General features: G+C 41.8%; 1 protein-coding gene across 14 annotated transcripts in view; it reads right to left on the reverse strand.

The window, feature by feature from the left end:
- PCDH15 (protocadherin related 15) overlaps positions 1 to 23,695 on the reverse strand; it is a 678,468-nt gene that overhangs the window by 458,204 nt on the left and 196,569 nt on the right. For 11 of the 14 annotated variants that reach the window (XM_081189558.1, XM_081189563.1, XM_081189555.1 and 8 more), the window contains one exon: positions 4,366 to 4,502. The exons of the other annotated variants lie outside the window; for them this stretch is intronic. The gene's annotated coding sequence lies outside the window, so the exon portion shown is untranslated. The remainder of the gene's footprint in view (positions 1 to 4,365; positions 4,503 to 23,695) is intronic. 14 annotated transcript variants of the gene reach the window in all.

Below are 23,695 nucleotides of genomic sequence, written 5' to 3' on the forward strand. Positions count from 1 at the left end.
TTTCCAAAAGTCTTCACAATTTATTTTTTAATGCATCAGTTTATATACACAAAGACTAGCACAGTCATCACATGTTGATAAAATGCCTCAGCAGATGAAATTGTTATGTTATATTGAAAGAAGTATAAGGATTGGAACAATCTGATTTGCCCAAGATGGAGTTTGAAAGGGTCAGAGGCACAGCAGGAGAAGCCCAGTTCCACACCTTCTAACCAAAGCAAAAGGAAGGAGCAAGCAGGGAGGTCACACTTCTCCAATGTGCCCATTACTTTCCATAAGATCAGTCAATCAAGTTATGGGTAATTCAATTCAAATGTATTGTATGCATTTCCTAATCAATAATTCTATCAAAGAACAACATGTGGATATCAGAGATGAGGGTGGAGAAGCCTAGATACTGTTATCAATACTTCCTTTATATGTTTGGGGGAGTCTTGTTCAGCCAAATCAGATGACCCTCTGAATGACCTTTGAAATCCTATGTGAGCTTGTTTATAGTCCCAAAATGCCTCACTTGATTATTTTTAATGGTTCATGCTACAGAAAGCTTTGTACCCAGCTTGTGCACACTCCTCATGGGCTTTAATACCTGGCATAGTTTGCCATTTCCTGTCCTAGATTACTGCAGAAGAGAGGATACATAATTTATCAAAATTATATCACCAGATATAAAATCAAAACCAGCAATCTCCAGTAAGCTTTCATTTCAATTGCATTTCCCTCCATTCAGATTGAAAACAAAGAGAAAAGTAGGTCAGTTTTTAAAACTATTCATATAATGAATTTATATGTAATGGAATCTTCAAAGCATTTCATATTTCAGAATGCCTAAATTGGCCAAACTTTACTCACACAATGATAATAAAATATCATCATAAAATAATGATATGAATACTCTCTCACACAGTAGGACAATCACTGTCTCAGTTGTGCTTACCCAAACAGTATTCCTAATTGTTTGAACACACTAAGACTGTCCCTGTTGTCACTTCAGCACCTACTGAAGATCTTCCTCTCTCAACAAGCTTTTTAATCTGAGATGTTTCCAAATCTGCATCTGCATTGGAATTTTAAAAAAAGAAAATATGTTTTTCTTGTTTTATCACTTATTGTTTGCTGCCCTAGACTTCTCTGTGGGGAAAGAGCATGATATAATTTTAATTAATTAATAATTTTTTTAATGACTATACGGTACCAGCAAAGTACATGATGCTATCTATCTATCTATCTATCTATCTATCTATCTATCATCTATCATCTATCTATCTATCTATCTATCTATCTATCATCTATCATCTATCTATCTATCATCTATCATCTATCATCTATCATCTATCATCTATCTATCTATCTATCTATCTATCTATCTATCTATCTATCAGCTATCGTCTATCTATCTATCTATAAATCAATCAATCATCTATCTATCTATCTATCTATCTATCTATCATCTATCTATCTATCATCTATCTATCTATCATCTATAAGAACTACCGGTAGGTAAATCCTGCCCCTCCCCCAGGAGATTAGAACATGAAAATCTAATCCAGTGTTCTGCTCACAGAAGAACCAACAAGATGCCTACTGGAAGCTCATGAGCAGGTGATCTCCTGCCAACTGCACAACACTGAATCTAAGAGAGTTATTGTGGCTTTCTCAGTGACAGAAATGAGGACAGTTCAACTCAAACTGAGCCAACAGTGACTACCATTCTTAATAAGAACCCTTCTTGGATGCTATTGTTACTTATTTTCATAGCTTTCTAAAAAATTGGGTAAGGAAGGACCCCCGTAGATGAGAAAAACAAACCCAGCTTTTCAATTATTGTCCTTGTACCCTTTTCCAGACCTGCTAGATGAAAAGTTTTGCTGTATCTAAGACCTTGCCCTTGCTTCATAAATATGGCTCCACTAACCTCAGTTATAGGGGGATGCAGGTGGCATTGTGGTCTAAACCACAGCCTAGGGCTTGCTGATCAGAAGGTCGGTGGTTCAAATCCCCGCGACGGGGTGAGCTCCCGTTGTTCGGTCCCTGCTCCTGCCCACCTAGCAGTTCGAAAGCTTGTCAAAGTGCAAGTAGATAAATAGGTACCGCTCTGGCGGGAAGGTAAACGACGTTTCCATGTGTTGCTCTGGTTCGCCAGAAGCAGCTTAGTCATGCTAGCCACATGACCCGATGCTGTCTGTGGACAAACGCTGGCTCTCTCAGCCTATAGAGTGAGATGAGTGTGCAACCCCAGACTCGTTCACGACTGGACCTAACGGTCAGGGGTACCTTTACCTTTTTTAACCTCAGTTATATCTTCCCCTGGGGATGTTGCAAAGACAACCTGAACATCAACTGCGATGTAGGTTGATTCAGTCAAGTTAAAGTTTTGCATGCCTTGAAGCAAGGTGGGGTCTACAAGGAGGCCATTTCTACACTCCAAGCTATACTCAGCACCACATGCCATGGAACTGTGGAGCATCTAAGCTGTAGTAAGAGATGCCCATTGCAGTATTCTTTAAAAAGCAGATATACTACAGATGACATTTGTTTCAAAGTTAAATTCTGAAATGCAATTTGAATGATTTCTCATCTGCCTTAGATTTGCACAGAAGGAACTTCTAAAAGATAAGGACACATCATCATCATTCTGAAAATGAATCTGCCGTCTAAAATCACATTAGTGTTGTTCATTCTGCTTTGCAGAAATGAGCACATAACTCACTTGCAGTGGTTGAATCTTTACAGAGGAAACACCATAAAATTTTTGATATCCTCTAGGGCAAATGTCTGCATGGGAAAGATAGTGAAGAATTATAGGATACATGAACCTTGAGCAACCTCCTCCTTGATGATATGTAATTACCTGCCAGCCACTAAGGCAGTAAGTAGTAACTATAAAAAATTCATTGTTCCATTGGACTCAGTGGACACAACCCATTTGAGAGCTTTACAAAACCTTAAAGAGCAATTTCTCTTTAAATAGCAAATGTTTTGGAGCTAGGAAAAAACCTGATGCATTTAACTAATAAATCTTAATCATTAGAGGGAAATGAAATTTCCATCCAATCAATATCCTAAATCACATCTTTGATAAGCACTACATGTATAGATGTTTGCTGTTATTAGATACTGCCTTACTATGTCTGCATAAATATACAAAACTATTTGTCAGTCACTGTTTTGTCATTGATAAATCCTGCAATCAAGAGGGAAGCATCATTAAAGTAATATATGAGGACAAGTGAAAATGTTATGTAAAGTTTAGACTAGAAAAAAATGGGTGGGACACACAGGGGAATGAAAGATAACAGAATCTTATGTTCACAACTTTCTAAGAAAGAATATGTAGAATCGTGCATCTCTACTGCACAAACAATAACATTTAAGATAGCATATTTGTATACTATTGTAAAATCGTAAAAAGGGCTCTGCTGGATCAAACCATATGCTCATCTAGTCCAGCATCCTGTTCTGACAGAAGCCAGCCCCATGTCTGCAACCAGGACATGAGGGCAACAGTACAATCCCCACTTGTGATTCCCAGCAAATGCTCTTCAGAGGCACAGTACTTCCGGCAGTGGAGACTGAACACTAGATACTGATAGTCTGATTCTCCATGAAATTATTTCTGGACATGAGAAACTAGAATAAACTTCACCAAGGTGGTGGGAAGTGCTTTTTGTCATTGTTGTTCATTAAGAAGGGAGAAGTGGAATTCAGGGATTTTCATTTTTTTAAAATTATATAAATTGTGTGTCTTTGTTTCTCAATTGGATCCTTTTACATGTTTTTGTATGTATTGTGGTATGTTATTCATTGTGATTTGCATTGTGACTTGCAGTTATCTTTATAGATCATAGTTTAGTAATTATTTATTGTAACTGTGAAGAGTGAGTTTGTTTATTTATTATTTGAGCGTTAATTGTTTTGTACTCTTATATTCTAATAGATTACTGAAAATTACTTTATTTGATATGTCATTCCATTTTAAAGTTATGTTTTGTATTGGATCAGATTATTATATGGTGTGTGTTCTTTGTTGTATATTTTGTCGTTGTAAACTGCCTTGTGTATAGTATTATAGAAAGATGGTATACAAATTAAAAGTGAAATGAAATGAAAAAGTTGTGTATAATCTAAATGGATTCCCACTCAGTAATCAGGTGATTGCCAGCTGAAGTTTCCAAATCACCTTAGTGATTTGGACATCCCAGTTGGTGATTTGAACCAACCATAGTGGGAAAGAGGTACTCTTAGCCACCAAGGCCATATAATTATTAATTCTTTGCATTTGTGACATGTGTCATTGCATTAGTTCACTTTGGAAATAGCATTCAGCCTTACAGCTAAGGCATTAAAAATGACAATTAAAATTACCCTTAGTTCACGCCCATTTTTCAATGTTGGTGCAGTTGTCAATATAAGAAGATAACTTGGTGAGGTCGTGAATAAGCCTTAGGTCCATTTCTGTTGAAGAGGCCCAAAAGCTGCTTAATCCTCTGAAGGCACAGTTCCTGGAATGATAAAACACTGTATTATTCGTAGAGAAACTGGTTGATGGAATAAAGTAATGGAACAATAACACAAAGTGTTGTCTGGAAAAGTACTGAGCTTGCCCTACATGAAGTTCATTATTCCAACAACAGAAGACAGTTGGGCAACAAATTGCAAGCTATACAAACTAAAAATCTCATGAAGATCATTTAAGGGACTTTAAAAGATAGTTGATAAGTACATGGGCTTGGGTACAACTGCAAATTGAAGGGGAAATAAATTTGGGAACAACTGAAGAAGATACAGATACAGATAACAACAAATAATATCACTACAGAGAACTACAGTAAATGGAAATTAAAGAAAGACACATCTAAAGTCCAGTGGGATTTCCCACTCTCTCATTCTAGCTGTCCTCTTGATTTAAGAAGAAAACATGTGCTTCTCCTGTAAGCATGCAATCACTGACACATGCTGACACATATAATAATAATAATAATAATAATAATAATAATAATAATAATAATAATAATAATAATAATAATTTATTATTTGTACCCCGCCCATCTGGCTGGGTTTCCCCAGCCACTCTGGGCGGCTTCCATAGAAACCAAAAAACACTAAAATATCACACATTAAAAACTTCCCTCAACAGGGCTGCCTTAAGATGTCTTCTGAATGTCAGGTAGTTGTCTATCGCTTTGACATCTGATGGGAGGGCATTCCACAGGGTGGGAGCCACTACCGAGAAGGCCCTCTGCCTGGTTCCCTGTAGCTTTGCTTCTCGCAATGAGGGAACCACCAGAAGGCCCTCGGCACTGGACCTCAGCGTCCGGGCAGAACGATGGGGGTGGAGATGCTCCTTCAGGTATACTGGGCCGAGGCCGTTTAGGGCTTTAAAGGTCAACACCAGCACTTTGAATTGTGCTCGGAAACGTACTGGGAGCCAATGTAGGTCTTTCAAGACCGGCGTTATATGGTCTCGGCGGCCGCTCCCAGTCACATGAAGGAACAGAATGTTATCATGGAATCATAGAACTGTAGAGTTGCAAAGACCCTGAGGGCCACATAGTTCAACCTCTTGCAATGCCGAAATCTCATGAACAGTGCTATTTTTATAGAAAAAAGAGTTGCCGGAACTCACCATGAATGCCTCCCTTGTTCTCTTATAATGGTAATGGCGCCCACTGAAAGGTGCCAGAACTGAGTTAAGGAGAGTTACGGCTAAAAAAAACCCTGCTTGTGAAAAACATGGATTGAAAGAAAAGTATGCTACATGGTTTATTAAAAAAGAGTTATTGGGAAAATGCAGATATAAAAAATCTGAGAACATAAGAAGACTCTGCTGGATCAAGCCAATGGCCCGCGTGATCCAGCATCCTGTTCTCTCTGTGGCCAATCATATTTTTGTGGGAAATCCATAAGGAGGACCTGTGGTTATTAGCTACTGGTATTCAGAAGCATTACTGCCTCTGACTATGGAGGCAGAGAATAGCTATGTTTGGATTAAAAAAAAAATACTGTTTTGTGGAAAGGTGGGGGTAACTGTTTTAATACTAGCATTCCTTCCTTCCTTCCTTCCTTCCTTCCTTCCTTCCTTCCTTCCTTCCTTCCTTCCTTCCTTATCCCTCTCTCATACACACAGCATTTCAGAGCATCTTTCACTGAAACATTTCACTGAAGTTAAAAACTGCACTCTTTTAATACTAGACTATTCCACACTAAGGGTTTTCACATGTATGCTTATTCACTGACTACGGCATCAAATAATGACTCATATATGCCATCAGAAAATGCAGAATGAGTGTTCCTGGTGTAGTTTTCTTTGTAGTTTTCTGAGTTTGCTGGCCATCACTCCAAAGGCAGGAAAGCAGTCACAAACCAGTCCTACACTATCATCTGTTTTCCTATATTTTTCTGGGTCTCGAGTCCCAGGCTGAGTCAGATGGTTGCTTTTTGGAGACTAAACAAAAGACACTTTTCTCTTCTGCTAACATTTGGAAAGGTCTCTTTTAGAAACTTTCCCTCACATTTTGTAGAGAAATCTTTACAAAATTATATGGCACAGGAAATGTGCAAAGATGTTGATGATCACAGCTAAATATAATGGTTCCTCTTGCAGTGCTAGCATGTCACCAAAAGGATGTGATGCCCAGCTGGGAAACTAAATTATATGGACATTTGGCTTGTGATTATAATGTTAATTGATGTGACAATAAAAATGTATATTTATTAATGCATCTATGGTCCAGTACAACTCCTGTATCATCCCTATTAATTTGGGTCCCAGAACTACTACCTTCCAAGTACAATGGTAGCCCACCAGACCCATTTGACTCCCATTTATAAATTAGCCGCCTCTCCAGGTAAACCATATGCTGGGAAAAGATAAGGAAAAAACAACTCATTCATACAAGTTCCCCCCCCCCCTTCCCCTTAAGATGTAATCTGCTTTCATTAACATTTTAGTTAGGTCTTGCTGAACACTGTTTGAAAACAACAAATGCTGCTTTGGGGCTTATATAGTTCTGGCAGTTATTTGCATCCGCATTGTTTAATCAATGCTAATGAGTATCTTATATCTAAAAGTATTCATACTTAAGCATAAAGGCATCATCACCAACAACTGGATGCAATTAGTCTCCTAAGACCATTAATGGAGTTATTATTTAACAATGTTAATGATGTAGATTATCATGATTTAGGATAAGATGTTGGTAATAATGTGTAATTAGGAGATAACTTATCCATTTAAAGCATAATACCCTGTGGTTATAATTTGCAAGAACAAAAGTAGGTGCTACAAACTTTATTTTGAAATACCTATGCAGATGTAGTACTCCCTATATATAAAGTATAAATGGATGTCCTGTCATAGAAGGTTTTAAGGTTGCTGACTGGTGCAGCTGCGCCATGAAAATGCTGTGGACAATGTAATGAGAGAGATGTGGGAGGGTGCCAAATTTTAGCACTGCTGAAATTTGAGAGCTCAAAGTCCACCACTGGTCCTATAGAAGGGACCCTGAGGATCGTCTGGTCCAACTCCCTACAATGCAGGAATATGCAACAATATGCAGCAAACCTGCAATCATTGATGTTATCAGTGCCATGCTCTAACCGGCTGAGCTTTTGATATGATAACCTATAAAGAATTATCAGAAACAAGAGTACAAGTGGATGGAACCAAATGAGACTGCCTCCTCTCATTTCTAGTTAAACTGGGTATTACTATTCTTCTGGGCTCACATATGCAAAATAAGAGCCAAATAGAGTTCTCTTTGCTCACATAGAAATAGGGCTCCATCTTCCTCCTCCTCTAAAACAAACAAATATGGAACCCCTGCCTAAACTAAGAAAACACCAATAGAACACCTCATTTTATCCCATGCCTGCTCACATCCTGCAATAGCAAGGATTATTAATCATCCATGAAGGGGATGGTACAAAACTTTGCTGGTCTCCCTTAGCATGCCTTTAATGTGATGATCTATCTGTCCCTGAGATGTGCAGGTAGCTGTTGTTACTCTCACAGGCAGGCAGCAGGCTTAAGTGAACTGGGTTCTTCACGAGCCTTTAGGAATGCCTCCGTAAGTGTCTGAATATGCCAGTCTTGACAAGTTGGACTTGCCACAGATATCTTTAGTAATTCAGAGAATGAGTTATTCCATAAGGATTCCACACACATTGTCTCTTCAACTTCTGTCAAAAAAATTGCTGCAAGACACACCCAAAAAAGAAAATAACCGAACACCGCTAGTAATCACATACAGCTCCCAAGTTAAAACAGTTCAATGCATCATCAGAGATCTACAACCTCTCCTAGACAGTGGCGTAGCATGGGTTGTCAGCACCCGGGGCAAGGCAAGTAATTTGCGCCCCTAACCCTAACCCCCAGATGTTGCGCCCGGTGCGGCCAGCCCCCCCTGCACCCCCCACGCTACGCCACTGCTCCTAGACAATGACAGTTCTCTTTCTCAAGCTCTGGGAGGAAGGCCTTTCATTGCCTACAGACAGCCACCCATCTTAAACAACTCCTCACCCACAACAATACAACAAGCAGACTTAACATGGACACTGGTACCAGAGCCCGCAATAAACCCAGATGCCAACTTTGTTGCCACTTACACCTGGACAGCACCACTACTGGCCCCACCAACATCAAACATACCATCTCAGGACTATTTAATTGCTCATCTTCTAACATTGTGTATGCCATCAAATGTCAACAGTGCCCTTCAGCTCCCTATATTGGACAAACCCTACACCAAAGGATAAATGGACATAAATCTGCTATCAGGAATCACAAGACACATTTCAATCTCCCAGGACATTCTATACAAGATCTCATCGTCTTATTACAAAAGAACTTCAGAAATAGACTGGAAAGAGAAGTTGCTGAATTGCAACTTATTACCAAACTTAAAACCATGGAGAGACCTAGTCTGAATAGAGACATTGGATTCTTATCTCATTATACACGATAAAGCTATTTTTAGCCATCTCACCCCTTGCTTTTTCCTGTAAGACCAATTGCAGTCGTTAACAGTCGTCAACAGGTTTACCACACCTATCAGCCAATCACCCATTCCCACCACCCTTCTGAGTAATACCCCTCCCCAGCCTCTCTCACTATATATAAGGGTCTGGTGACTTCTGTTTCAGTGTATCTGAAGAAGTGTACATGTACACAAAAAGCTCATACCAATAACTAACTTAGTTGGTCTCTAAGGCAGTGTTTCCCAACCTTTTTTGGGCAAAGGCACACTTGTTTGATGAAAAAAATCTCGAGGCACACCACCATTACAGCCCCGTGACGTCAGCGCGCAGCGTCACGCCGGGAGGGACACACGAAAGTGTAAGTTTCAATTTTTTTCCCTCCCCCTTGCCGGGGAACTTCCAAGCTTTGGGGGTGGGGGGGGAGGAGGCAGCAAAGCGAGGCAGGAAGGAGAGCGCGGCTTGGCTGGGTGAGCTTTGGCAGGGGCAGGGAATGAGAGCCACGAGGCGGGCGCTGCGGACGGAGGCGCTGCCCGCCGAGCTTGCAGGCAGCCAGGCAGGCAGACGGCGAGAGCCCCGCGCTGGGCGGCCTCTCCTCACCGCCGCCGCCCCGCCTCTCGCCGCCCGACTCGCCCGCCTCCCTCCAGGCAACATCTCGCGGCACACCAGGCAACATCTCGCGGCACACTAGTGTGCCGCGGAACAGTGGTTGGGAAACACTGCTCTAAGGTGCTCCTGGAAGGATTTTTTGTTTTTGTTTGTTTCTGTCAAAAAGTTATTAGTGTCTAGAATGAAATACACAAATGGTCAGATGGTATTTTCTGTTGTGTATTGAGTCAAAGGATTTTATATCTGTATTATTATTGTCTGTATTTGCATTAGGGTAAAGTAACTGCCTTTTGGTTCCAGAGGGTACAGCTACTATTGGTTCATTTAAGCTGCTGTATTTGGATCCTCTGTCTTATTGGTTCCCTCCAAAAGGCAGGACTGTGATTGCCTGATATTGTTCCCTCCAAAATGTATCCTTTCTTGCTAGTTCCCTGCCCCTATAAATGTAGCTTTCCTCTCCCCAGTCTTTAGTCTTGTTGCTTTAATAAAGAAGTATTACTAGAGAACTGTCTCCAGCATGTTATATCAAGAGAGCTGAAATCACAAACCCCACATCACAACAACTGGCGACGAAGGTGGGATCCGGAATGCTGAGGAGCGGTTAAACGCAGCCCTGCCTCAGAGTCCGGATTGCAGCTAAGAACAAGACTCACTGGCCAGCTGAGAAGACGACCCTGCCCACAGGACAATGGAGAGTCCAAGGGTATTGGAGCCCTTCCAGCCATCAGAGCCCCACACGTGGGAAGACTACGTCGAACGCTTCGAGTTCTTCGCAGAGGCTCAAGGGATCACCGATGCCAGCAAAAGAAGGGCCACATTCCTGAGCTACTGTGGGCCTGAGACCTTCAAGCTGGCCAAGGCATTGCTTGCTCCAGCGAAGCTAAGTGAGACATCTCTCAAAGATATTCTTGCCTGCCTAACAAGCCACTTGGCGCCTACTGAGACCAAGATGGCTCGGCGGATGGAGTTTCATAAGAGGCAGCAGCATGCTGGGGAGCCTGTATCTGCATTTCTGGCTGAACTGCGGAAGCTCGCTCAGCACTGCGACTTCCAAAATCTGGAAGAGACTCTCCTGGATCGGTTTATCGGTGGTCTGAGCAGCAAGAAAGCCAGAAGACGCATTGTGGCTAAAGAAGAGGTTACCCTTGCTTCAGCCTTGAAGGAGGCCACCGCCATGGAGAATTATGAAAGAGAGGAGCTTGATGCCAGTCGCAAGGCCCCTAAGCCACAGATAGAAGTTGCGCATGCCATGGACGAGCTAGAGGCTACTCCGAGCCAGAGCCCAGTTCGTGGGGTCGAGTCAGTGCGTCAGGCCTGCACAGTGCACAAAGATCACCGAGGCAGGTGCCCAGGTTGTGGCGGAAACCATGAGCGGAAGAGTTGTCGTTTCCGGGATGCTATGTGCCGGACGTGCGGGAAGACAGGTCACATCGCCAGGGTCTGTAGATCGGCGGCGTTGGGAGCGACAGGAGCACCTAGACCGGAGCATCGCAGACCGCCCACAGCAACCCATTTTCTAAAGGACTGCCACTACGTAACGGAGATCAACGGGAGGGTCGTGCAGTTCCCAGCGCAAGGCAAGGCACACATCAAGGTGAAGATTGAGGGTCAGCAGTGCGACATGGAGGTGGACTCCGGATCTGGATTCACTATCGTGTCGGACCAGACCGCGAGGACATTCTTCCCCAGGGGTAAGTTGCCCCCTCTGGAGCCCTTCGCGGCAACCTTGCAGTCATACTCAGCGGGCCGCATCCATGTTATGGGAATGTGTGCCGTGAGAGTACAGTTCCGGGACAAACAGGCTGTACTCAAGCTGGTGATTGCGAAGGGCAGTCGCCCCAGTCTCCTGGGCACTGACTGGTTCCCCGCCCTGGGACTGAGTATATCAGGGCTTAATTCAATCCAAACCTGCCCTGGGATGAGCGATGCATTATGCAAAGAATTTGCTGGTCTCTTTAATGGAAAACTGGGTTGTTATAAAGGGCCCCCAGTTGACTTCGAGTTGGACCCTGGGGTGGCCCCAATCCGACTCAAACCAAGGCGAGTGCCATTTGCACTGCAACCCAAGATCAAAGCAGAGCTGGATAAATTGGTCAAGCAGGGAGTTCTCTCACCCGTGGACTCTGCTAAGTGGGAGACTCCAATTGTCACGCCCCTTAAAGCAAATGGGGAAGTCAGGATCTGTGCAGATTACAAATGCACTATCAATAAGGCACTCAGGGGAAACTCATACCCCATTCCAGTCGTATCACATCTGTTGGCTAAACTGGCTGGGGGCAAGGTGTTCGCCAAAATTGACCTGGCACAAGCTTACCAACAGCTGCCAGTAACCCCACAATCAGCGGAAGCACAGACTATTGTCACACATAAAGGGGCGTTCAGAGTTAATAGATTACAATTTGGAGTTTGTGTGGCCCCAGGGATTTTTCAAGGGCTCATGGAACGCCTGTTAAGAGGTCTGCCGGGGGTCTTGCCATTTTTTGATGATGTTTTGATTGCTGGAAAAGACCCACAGGAACTGGTTGCGCGTGTTCGTGCAGTGTTGCTCAAGTTCAAGGAGGTGGGGTTGCAACTGAAAAAGGAAAAATGCAGTTTTGGGGTGCCAACTGTGGATTTCTTGGGGTTTAAAATTGATGCATCAGGCATCCACCCCCCAGATGCTAAGATTAAGGCCATCATCGAGGCGCCACGACCACAGAACAAGACGGAGTTGCAGTCATTCCTGGGACTTATTAACTTTTATCATTCGTTCTTACCCCAGAAAGCTTCGGTAGCTGAACCATTACATAGACTGTTGCAGAAAAAGAATGTGTGGCGATGGGGGCAGGGGCAGCAGAAGGCTTTTGACTCCTTGCGAGGAATGCTGAGTAGCAGGAGCGTCCTTGCTCATTATGACGAGTCAAAGCCTCTGGTCCTGGCATGTGATGCCTCTCAATACGGCCTGGGGGCGGTGCTAAGTCATAGGGAACCGGATGGGTCGGAAAAGCCCATCTCTTTCTATTCCCGTACGTTGTCGCCCACGGAGCGCAACTATGCTCAAATTGACAAAGAGGCGCTTGCAATTGTGGCAGGAATCAAAAAGTTCCATGATTATGTGTACGGTCGCCATTTCTACATTGAAACGGACCACAAGCCACTGTTAGGGTTGTTCAACCCGAACAAACAAACGCCACAAATTCTCTCCCCCAGAATGTTACGTTGGGCTATATTCCTGAACGGGTTCCAGTACACCTTGACCCATGTGCCGGGGAAACGGTTGTGCCACGCTGATGCGCTGAGTCGATTGCCCCTTCCTGGCGGGAGCACTGAGGATCCTGCTCCAGCGGAGCACATAATGTTGCTGGAAACACTTTCGGGGGCTCCTGTAACGGCTACTGATATAGCTGAGAAAACAAGGAAAGATGCTGTTCTCTCCCGTGTGCTCACTTGGGTGGGGAGGGGGTGGCCAGGTGGTCCGCATGAAGACAAATTCAGGCCTTATGCGACTAGGCAGCACGAGTTGTCCATGCATAAGGGTTGTCTCCTGTGGGGAGATAGGGTGATCATCCCAGCACCACTGAGAAACAGGGTTCTTGAGACGCTTCACATGGGACACCCGGGAATGGTCAGGATGAAGTCGCTAGCCCAATGTTATGTGTGGTGGCCTGGAATGGACCAGAACATAGAACAATGGGTACGAACATGCAAGGCATGCCAAGAGGTGCGGCCAGAAGTGGCCAGAGCACCAGTCCACTGGTGGGAGCAGTCCAGATCTCCCTGGAGCCGGCTGCACTTAGATTTCGCTGGGCCATTCCAAGGAAAGGTCTTTTTGGTTATCGTTGATGCATATTCCAAATGGTTAGAAGTGGCGATGGTCCCTAGCATGGCATCAGCTGCTGTAATCAAGGTGTTGAGGCAGCTGTTTGCAACCCACGGGTTACCTGAGACCATTGTATCAGATAATGGGGCAGCTTTTGTATCCCAAGAATTCAGGGCATTCTTGGCTGATAACTTCATAAGAGGGGTCACATCCGCGCCCTTTCACCCATCCTCCAATGGGCAGGCTGAGCGCATGGTAAGAACAGCCAAAGAATCCATTGCGCGCTTAATGGAGGGTAACTGGTCAGCTCGCATCGCGCGAATGTTATTTTTGCAGCATGCGACGCCGTGTACCGCGACGGGCAAGTCGCCAGCTGAGCTGCTCTTGGGTAGGAGACTGGTAACGGTGCTGAATTATGTCCACCCGGATAAAATGCCAAACCATAATTCAAGAGCAACCCCCCAGGCTGAGACTGACACAACAAGGTATCTTGCCCCTGAAGATCTGGTCTGGGTGAGGAACTATTCACGAGGTTCGCGGTGGGTGGCTGGTGTGGTCACCCGGGCTAGTGGACCTGTGTCCTATTATGTGACCTTGGAAAATGGGCAAGTGTGGAAGAGACATATAGATCAGCTGAGGCGCCGGGCGCTCAGCAGGGAGGAGCCAGATAATTCATCCCTGGCTAACAACGCAGAGCTGCAAGACCAGAGTGAAAATGGCCCAGAGGTGCAGTCACCAGGGGCTTTAACAAATGAACCAGGGTCTGCTAGTCCTCACAATGACGAGGTACAGATAGGGGACCCTGAGATGTCTGGGACTCCATCTGTTCCTGACGAAACCCCTAGAGCAGCCCCTCTACCACAGGTAACACCCAATCCAGAACCTGCAACACCTGTTGTCAGGAGATCAAGTAGAAGTTGTAGGACCCCACAGTACCTGAGAGATTACGTCTGCTGTGCTCACTAGGGGGGGGAGGGGTGTTGTGTATTGAGTCAAAGGATTTTATATCTGTATTATTATTGTCTGTATTTGCATTAGGGTAAAGTAACTGCCTTTTGGTTCCAGAGGGTACAGCTACTATTGGTTCATTTAAGCTGCTGTATTTGGATCCTCTGTCTTATTGGTTCCCTCCAAAAGGCAGGACTGTGATTGCCTGATATTGTTCCCTCCAAAATGTATCCTTTCTTGCTAGTTCCCTGCCCCTATAAATGTAGCTTTCCTCTCCCCAGTCTTTAGTCTTGTTGCTTTAATAAAGAGGTATTACTAGAGAACTGTCTCCAGCATGTTATATCAAGAGAGCTGAAATCACAAACCCCACGTCACAACATTTTCAACTTTCATTTCTACAGAAAGAAGCAATGTCTTAAAGCAAATTTTCTCAAAGCAACAAGCCAAGTATGTTTTGGGCAAAGTGGACCCCAGTTAACAGGATCTCAGAGGAACTGTGCAAGAATAAAACTCTATTGATAAATTTCAAATTATCATACAAGTATGATAAGGTATACTAAGTAGTGATGAGTCAGAGAGAGAGAGATTTGAACTAGATTCTGTAAATCCAATATCTTCCTTAAATAGTCAGGACACAGCTTGATAATTACTGAGTCCAGTTACGATCCAAACCAAATTCCTTAAATGGAATTCCCTTCCAAAAGAGGTGCAGCTGGTCTCGTCAGTTCTGGCCTTCTTCTATTCCAAATGTCATATAGTTAAAATGAATTTTTTGCTGGCTTGCAGTTTTGGGCTTCAAGGTGTTTAGGTTTTTTTACGATGCCTTTTGGGTTGGGCAATTAATGTTACAAAATATTTATTAATTTCAGATATTTCTTTGTTTCTGCTGTCTGAAGTTGATGTTTTGAAGCATGTCACTCCTTCACAATGGAGATGTGACCTTGTACCTGCAGCTCCCTGTGAATTTCCAACCTTCATGAGCTCTCAAGCACCCTTACATATCAGTTGCTGCTTTTTGTGGTGACAGCATGTTACTAGAATATATCCTCTAGTTACTAGAATATAGCTGCAATAATGGGCCAAGTGCCAGAAAACCTGAGAAAGATGGGAAGGAGACACTTCTACCAATTTATCAGTGACCTAAGTGTGTGCATGGGAGAAAAGGAAGAATTCTTCAACTCAGAGTCAAATTTAATCTGGAGAAGAATTTCGGTGCCTTTAATGTTTGCCTCCTTTTTAAAGCTTACCATTATGAGTTATTGGCTTCTGGGTTCTAAGCCAAGTAATTGCAACATTCAGTGAAATCTCTAATAATCACTTAATGATACGAAAATGACAAACTGCTAGGGAGCCAGAAATGCATAAAATGGCTGTGATGAGGACAAAGAATGACAAAGATGGTGGCCCTTAATGTATTTTATTGCATTAATGTATCTTTGCTATGCACTGTTCTTAGCTTTTCCTGCAATCCTTTCTTCTTCAGTTGAGTCACTCTGCTTTTATGAATTCTCAAGTTGCAAACAGGGCAATATAAGGGGGGAAATTATACATGGTGCAACAGAGGAGTTGGGAGTCTCTTTACAGTTTCCACTCTCCTTTTCTCTCTTTTGCACAGGAACCAGGATTAGATTATAAAACCAATGAAATTGGATAAGTGATAATGGAGGACAGGGAGGCAAGATGGACAGAAATAATTGTGTTAAACTTTGCCTTTCTTCAGTGATTCAAATACTTCAGTGTGCTTGCCCAAGGAAGCTGATGTTGAAGCTACCAGTCACATATACTTGTGCAGATCCATTTGCTCTGTTTTAACCTCACTTTATGAGGTTTTTCATTATTCCTCTGTTCCCACTAGCATAAACCAACTTTTGTTTGGGCAGAAAATGTAAGACTTGCACTGGCCTCCAATTAGCTACTAAGCTAAGGTCAAGATGCTGGTCCTGGTTCCCGAAACTTTATACAGCTTGGGGCCAGGATGCCTAAAAGATTGTCTTACTTCTTACATACCCAACTGGCCATTGTGCTCTGCCCCCTAAACAACATTCTCTTAATAATAAAAAGAGGTAGATTTAACAGTTCTGTGTATTTATGAGATGCTTCATACAAATATACGGAGAATAAATCCCATTCAGAAGGGGAAAGTGAGTGTAAATGTGATACCCTGCCAGGCAACATCAGGAAAGCGAAGTGCAGGATGAAAAGGAACAGGTAATAAGAAACTACACCTTTCCTGGTTTCCAATTTCAGTTTCATCCATATTACAGACATATTTAATTAAATGCTAACATAAGAGAAGACAGCCTGTGGCTGATAATACTGTTGAAAGTTTGACCATCTTATTACTCTGACTAGGTTTATCATTGTGGTTTTGCCTGTGGCACACAATTGGATCTAGAGATCTGTAGATCCTTTAACAGTTGTGGCTATTGAATGAATGACAGTTGACTGGCAAAGGAACATATCAGATCAGTGCTCTACAATGTGTCTTTGTCTGTTTTGTTGGGAGAGCCAAAGAGTCCAAAAACAGAAAGGTTCAAGGCTATGGAAAATGCTCTTTGAGAATTCAGTACCTACTGCAAGACTTCTTGTCTGCATATCTGTAAACAAAGCAAATATTAAGTAAGATGTGGAGTTTCCTTTTGGTAGCTGTTTGCTTCCTCTGCTAGCCCTTACAGACCTAGGCATTTACACATTTACAGGCTTCCTGATACACCATTAAAGGTATCCAACCAAGTGTACAATGTGAAGCTGTCTAGAATGGCTGTCTATAGAGTTCTGAAGTGCTCTGATTGTTGTTGCTTTGCTTAAAGCAGAAAAACATGGGGTTTTTAAAAAGCCAATTTTAGCTTTTAACTTCTTTTAAAAAGTAATCCATTGCTACACCTTAACAAAGAATCACCCATATTTCTTCAATGCTCTGCAGGTGACATTTTGAACAGCCTCACTTTGGACCTAGAGAAACATAGGAAAACATATATATAGGGAAATGTAAGGTTGAGCTATATGGCACAGAACAGCATAGAAGCAAAGTAACGCAAGGCTTTCTGGAGGTCCCTGTCTTAGGTGTGTGTAACTGACATCATGCTTCAGCATTTGGAGAGGGGCAGATCCCCAGATCACCTCAGTTTGCCTCTTTATCCAAACTCTCACACAGAGCCAATTCACACCCCTAGTAACTACTGAAAACTTTAAGAAATCTGACTTTGGTTGAAATAAGGATAAGCTCAAGGACATCCATGTGCAGGACATGCAGCAATATTGCCACTCACTTGAACTTTCTTAAAAATTCAGAGATGTTCATATGATATCGTATATGTTCTCTTATCCATTTTTGTAAAAGAGAAAAAGGAAAAATGTGCACCACTACCCAGCAAAAAGAGAGTGAGATATCCCAGTACTCCAAATCAGACTGAAAAGGAAGAAAAGAAATAGCTCAACAAAAGCAGCCAATGTTATAGTCTTCACATTGCTTTAGAATTTTCCTAAAATAGCTTGCAGTGTAGAACTCATTTCTTTTAATCTCTTCCATATTTTTTTATTTTTATTTTTTTAATGGGGTGGTTTTGAAGTGATGTTAGTTTCTCATGTCCTGTTATAGCTCATTCACACATGCAACCCGCCACCTGATGGTGCAGAATAATGTCTCTGTGTGTTTGAACACTCATGCTTGGGAACCAGAATAGTGTGAATGGAACCCTGCTCAGCTAATGTGAGCTTCCGAATTGCCACTTGATGGTTGCAGCCTTTATACTGGACTACAGAGTGTGCAATCCAAAGTAGAGGCATTCATTTTTCCATGAAGGGTACAAGTCTCAACACACATTGATGTATTCTACAACAGGTGTAGTATATGGAAACAGATAAGCACAGGGAGTGATTATATGTTGTAACTTCCCCATGTCTATCTGAGTGGCTTATGTACTTTGTAAAATCACTAATAAAAGTCTTGAAAAAAGAAAGTTTGCATCATCCTTTGGTATTACTAAGGAATATAAATATATTAAAGTTTTTTTGGGATATATATTGTTTTATCAGTTATTGGCAATTGCTGAACTCCATACACTTAACCCCCTACATCCCTTCCACCAAAATAAAAATCAAAATCAGAGGGTTTAAACAATGTTGAATGTGGTGCACAGGGCTGCAGTGGAACAGGAAACAGAAGGATCTGCAGAACATTGGGTCAGGGCACCCTGTGCACGTGACCTTTCAGGGACACAGAGTGATGAAGTACTGTACTTAAACTATTTAAACAAGTCAGTGTCACACCCAGACTGTACCCTTAAAACTGTACCGGTTGCAGGAGTGTATTAACAACATGCTTCTCAAATTTCATACTAATTAATAATGAATGCTGGCTGAGATTCAAGAAGCAGAAAATACCCCTGACTTCACTGTCAAATTAAATGCTGCTGTTAGTTGCAACAGCTGGGAGATTCAGTCTGCTCAATTCATAATTATAAGACTCTGACAAAATACTTTGTATCTGAAACCATGTCTCCAAGGAAATAGCACAAAGAGTGTAAAGAACAAGAACTTTACATAATGATAACAGAAGCCTGGAGCTATATATGCCCCCATGTACGGGATCACCTGTCAGTATCAGGCTGGAATTCTATCAAAAGCCATGCAATTCTATTAGCGCTTCCATTGATGGTCGTCTCTGTGGATGATGCACTTGTTTTTCCACTTCTCTTTGGATGATTGACTTTGCACCAAGATTCCACTGAGAAAAAAATTGTTATGATTTATTTATTGCAGACACATAAACGTGGAAAGAACTGTCAATTGAATATGAAATATAAGAGCCAAGTCACAAGATGTTATCCTCCAAGCTGTCTCTCACCTTAATAAGTATGTGCTATAAGTCAGAGTATACAAATTAAATGTTTCTATTATACAAGTCGCAAGTAATTACTATTCAACTAAGCAGTAGAAAAATAAACACTAAATATTTGTAAGTGAGTTTCTTCCTTCGGAGCTATACACATTATCAACAGAAAACACCACAAAATGCCCCAAAGCATTTCTAAAACTGTTGTGGTATATTATTTATACAACAGTGCAAAGTCAATTAAATAGGATGGATTTTTTTGCTAGTGGTAACCAGGAATAATACCTGATTCAGTATTATATTTATTTATCTGAAGGAGGATTTTACTTACTGATTCTGCTAGCATGGCTTTTGGTGCTAATACACACACACACACACACACACACACACACACACACTCCCATTCTCCAGAGAAACCAGTATCAAGCAGGGTATGCATGCAACCCTTCATATATACCATACAACATCCCATTGCATGCCATAGCCCTGTGACTTCATTGCAATGAAATAAGCAGACAGGGCAAAGAGTATATACATTGTGTCAATTAGGCCACAACTGTGTTGGTTACAAATGTGAAAGGTTTGGCACTGCACAGTAGCCTGCCTGCGATTGGCCAATGTGCAGGCAGGCTACAATCGGGAGTCCTAGCCAGGACCAAGCCACAACACTAAGCTAATGTTTTGGCTCAGCATGCCTGAACCTGGGATAGGGTTCTCTAGCTTAACCAGGGTTGCTAGTGAAGCTTTATCCCATGGCTACAGCTCATGGTTGAGGAGAGGAGACATTAACTTTAATCCCATGTTTGGAGGGCATGCTGAGCCAAACCTGACAGCTGTCGTGCAGGATGCTGGTAAGCCATACTCTAGCTTGCCATGGCATGTGATCAGGAGGATAGTGCAAGGTAGGTGGAAGTAGCTCATGGTTTAAAGCCAGTTTAAGAACCTCACTTCTTATGAAACTTGTAGCCCTCTCTGCAGTTGTCAAATGGGCAGCCCAGGGTTTCCGGCACACGTGAGAGTTAACAATAGAATTTCCTTCTTGGGAATTGTTGGGCATCATCCATCATACAAACAGGGACATGATAGAAATACTTCTGAATTAAGTTTCCTGACAATATTTGCATGATGAAACAGATACACATTGCTGCATTGGAAAAGAAAAAAATAAATGGTATTTTGGTTGCTCTCAGATCCCCTATATCATATAACTGGGGCCTTATTTGGAAGAACATTAATCTTTCAAGGTGCTTTAATACTTGAAGAATATGTCCTGGGGGTTTTTTGGTATTAAGTGTCTTGTATCTGGTTTTATCCATATGAAAACTGCAAACCAACTGAAGACCTTGGTATTATCCTGATGTTATTACTCAATATGACATCTATATGCTTTGGTCTCTTGAGCACTGTAAAAGGTAGTTTTATGGCCAATTTTGTTGCCCAATAAATCAAGATGTGACTGACTAACCCTTCCAAAGCTTTTTTTTCTTGGTCAGTATGGGTATTCCAGGACACAGTATATGTGTGTACACTAAAATATAATCTCCCACAATATATGATGGATTTATTTAGGCCCAGGGCTTTTCTTGGATCTCCAGTTTGCCACATATATTGATTTACAGGCTTTAAAACTTTAGACTCAGACTGATACTACTTTCTTAAATATTCGTTTGCAAAGAGAGAAAATATATTTAGCAATAGGACATAAAACAGTTTTGTTCATAACCAAAGAGTAAATCCTCTGAAAGGTAGCAGGTGGCTATATGTCATTTTAACTGAGAAATAATTTCTTTTCTGGTGCAGAATCTAGTTTTGATAAATCCAGTTTTGTTAGCAAACTACTTTATTTGCCCACATAATATATTGTCCTTTACATTCCAGTAAATATTTATTTCATAGCATTTGCCATTAAGGTGCCAGGTGCTTGAGAAGTCATCAGTTCAAAGAATTCTGTATAGACTGCAACAGCTTGATTTCAAACTCTTCTAGCTTGGCCTTGGCTTCTGAAATATCTTCTTGAGTGTTTCTTTCTCCTTTAAGCATGGGTTCCCCAACAACCTGTATCCTTGAGAGTATCCCCAAAGGAGAACGTGACTGGAAGTATTAAAAACTTTTGGAATTCACACTACCTAGATGGTTCTTCACAGTTCACCCTAACTCTACACATTTCCTCTTTTTAACGTGAGCGGTAGCTGTGATTTATATTCTTAATTCAGAATACAGTACTTTTAAATACTGCTACCTGCCCCAAGCCTTTGAGTGGGACGCTCTTGTCCATAATCCAAAGATACAGTATTTAGAACAGTTCTGTACATGTCTTTTTCTCTTTATTCTTTATAATATACTAGCATGTGACTAGATAAAATAAAAAGGTGATACATTTTAATATTTTAAACATGTACATAAAAACATATATCATTAGTAGCTCCTAAATGGGCATGATTATTAAGACCATATGTGTTACATGGTTTCATATCAGTCTTTATTTGGATAGTCTCAACCAATAGCTGGATCCTTTCTGCAAAATGCACCCAAAGTTAAGCAATTTCAAATGCCATTTCAAATATAATTTTAGAATTATCTTTACTGGGGAAAACTTTACAGCCCACTAACCTATTGAATTCAATAAGCCTTGAACATACTAAAGTTTGCCTGGATCAAACTTTTTTTTATTCAAACAATTGTAATCTTAGTTTATTATTTTCTTAAAAGAAACCTGACAATGATAAAGTGATACCTCCCCCAATCTTTGATCAATGTTTTGATCAAATGTCATATGACGGTTTATTTTCTGAAAATGGGTTTTAGCTTCAAGGCTCATATGAATACATAATCAAATGAAGGATCCACATAGTCCAATATTCCAACAACAGCTCCCCAGGTGCCCAACTAAAATGCAGAGGAAGCTGCCTGCCATATTGCGAATGAGATGGCTGTCTCCAATATTGCTGGAAAACATGATTGTGCCTTCCTAGTCTAGTATTGGGACTCCGGGGAGGTGAACAACAAGGTTATTGTGTAATGGCTTAGATGCTGCCATCTGCCCATCCCACGTAATGAAGTGGCTTTTTTATTATTGAATGAAAAGAATGTATATATCATATTTCATTTTGAAAAGAAATGCAAATGCTGTTACCTATGCTGGCCCAAGCATTTCTTCATGTGGCCTGTTGTAAACACTTGAACTTACAGCAAGCCCTACATCGGGAAGGAATTGGCTGCACTGTTCTAAATTGGGAACTCTCTAGTGCAGCCAATCCTTTGCAAGCCTTGTTCTCATCAATGCTTGCTGTCGATCAGTTTATCAGCACCGACAGCAAGCCTCGCTTGATAAGGAGCAATTGCATACCTGTCAATGGCTTTGAAAAGGAGGAGAAGGATATCCTGGGGTTTTTTCCCCGCGAGAGTACGGTGACTACTTGTTCTCACGAAGTTTTGTGCCAAGATCTCACCCCCCCAAAACGTGTTTTTGGGTTCTCCAGGTTTTTGGGCACCATGTCTGAAAAACCACTTTTCCCAGGTCTGTGATCTTGCATGGGATTTTGAACCTGGAAAATGGTGTCTTGGATTTGGATCATGTCACATTGGAGGGAATGCAATTGGGAGTCTACCTTTAATGCCCCTTATTGTTGCTTTCTAGCTATAAATTTAACTGCCCCACATCTGTTATCACATATAATATCATGTGAGGGGCTAGTGAGCATGTTCTGGAGAGAACAGCCTTGAGTATCAAATTAGGACCCCTCCCGGGTCTAATCTGTCCCTTGGGCCAGAAGTTCTCTGATCTGTTGGAAGATATATCAACTTATGCTACCTAGTCCAGAATGAATACACAACAGATCATTTGGATATGTGTGTTACACCACCCTCAATTAATTATTATAAAGGAAAGGCCTTTGCCGCTGCCTCTTGGAATACATGATTAAATGTTCATAAAAATACTTCAGTGCTATATGAAACAAACCTAAATTATTTCCTGATGACTCATTTAGTTTGCTCCAGTAGCCTGACAAGTTCGACATAAATTGTTCTGATCCCTCAGGCTGAAATAATTTTCTTGGATTTTTAAATGTTTTCATCGTATATTAATGCTACTAGAGCTATCGGTTTTATTAACACAATGAAAACATAAATAGACAGTTGTGGCAGTTTTAAATAGCCAAGACTCTCTGATGGATAGGGGCTCAAGAGTGGCTTGGATGGATTTGTCAGAACAGTATAATTTTAATTCCAAGAGGCTAAAAAGAAAAGAAAAAGCCACCTTTGCGACGAACTTCTTGTAATGTGAATCACTATGAAGTTACCTTATACTGAGTCAAGCAATTGGTCCACTTAGCTCAATACTGTGTATCATGACTGACAGATGCTCTGAAGGGTTTCAGACATGTCCTAGTTGAAGAAGACAAAACTAGAAGGTGGGGCAAAACTGGAACAAAGTCAAGGGGACTTCCTGATAGGTGCCAGGAAACTGCTTCTCTCTTCCTCTCTTTTGCCCTTGCTGCCTCTTTAACTGTCAGGGTGGCAGAACTCTT

This window comes from Podarcis bocagei (genome assembly GCF_964188305.1).
Source record: "Podarcis bocagei genome assembly, chromosome: 4".
Classification (NCBI taxonomy): Eukaryota; Metazoa; Chordata; class Lepidosauria; order Squamata; family Lacertidae; genus Podarcis; species Podarcis bocagei.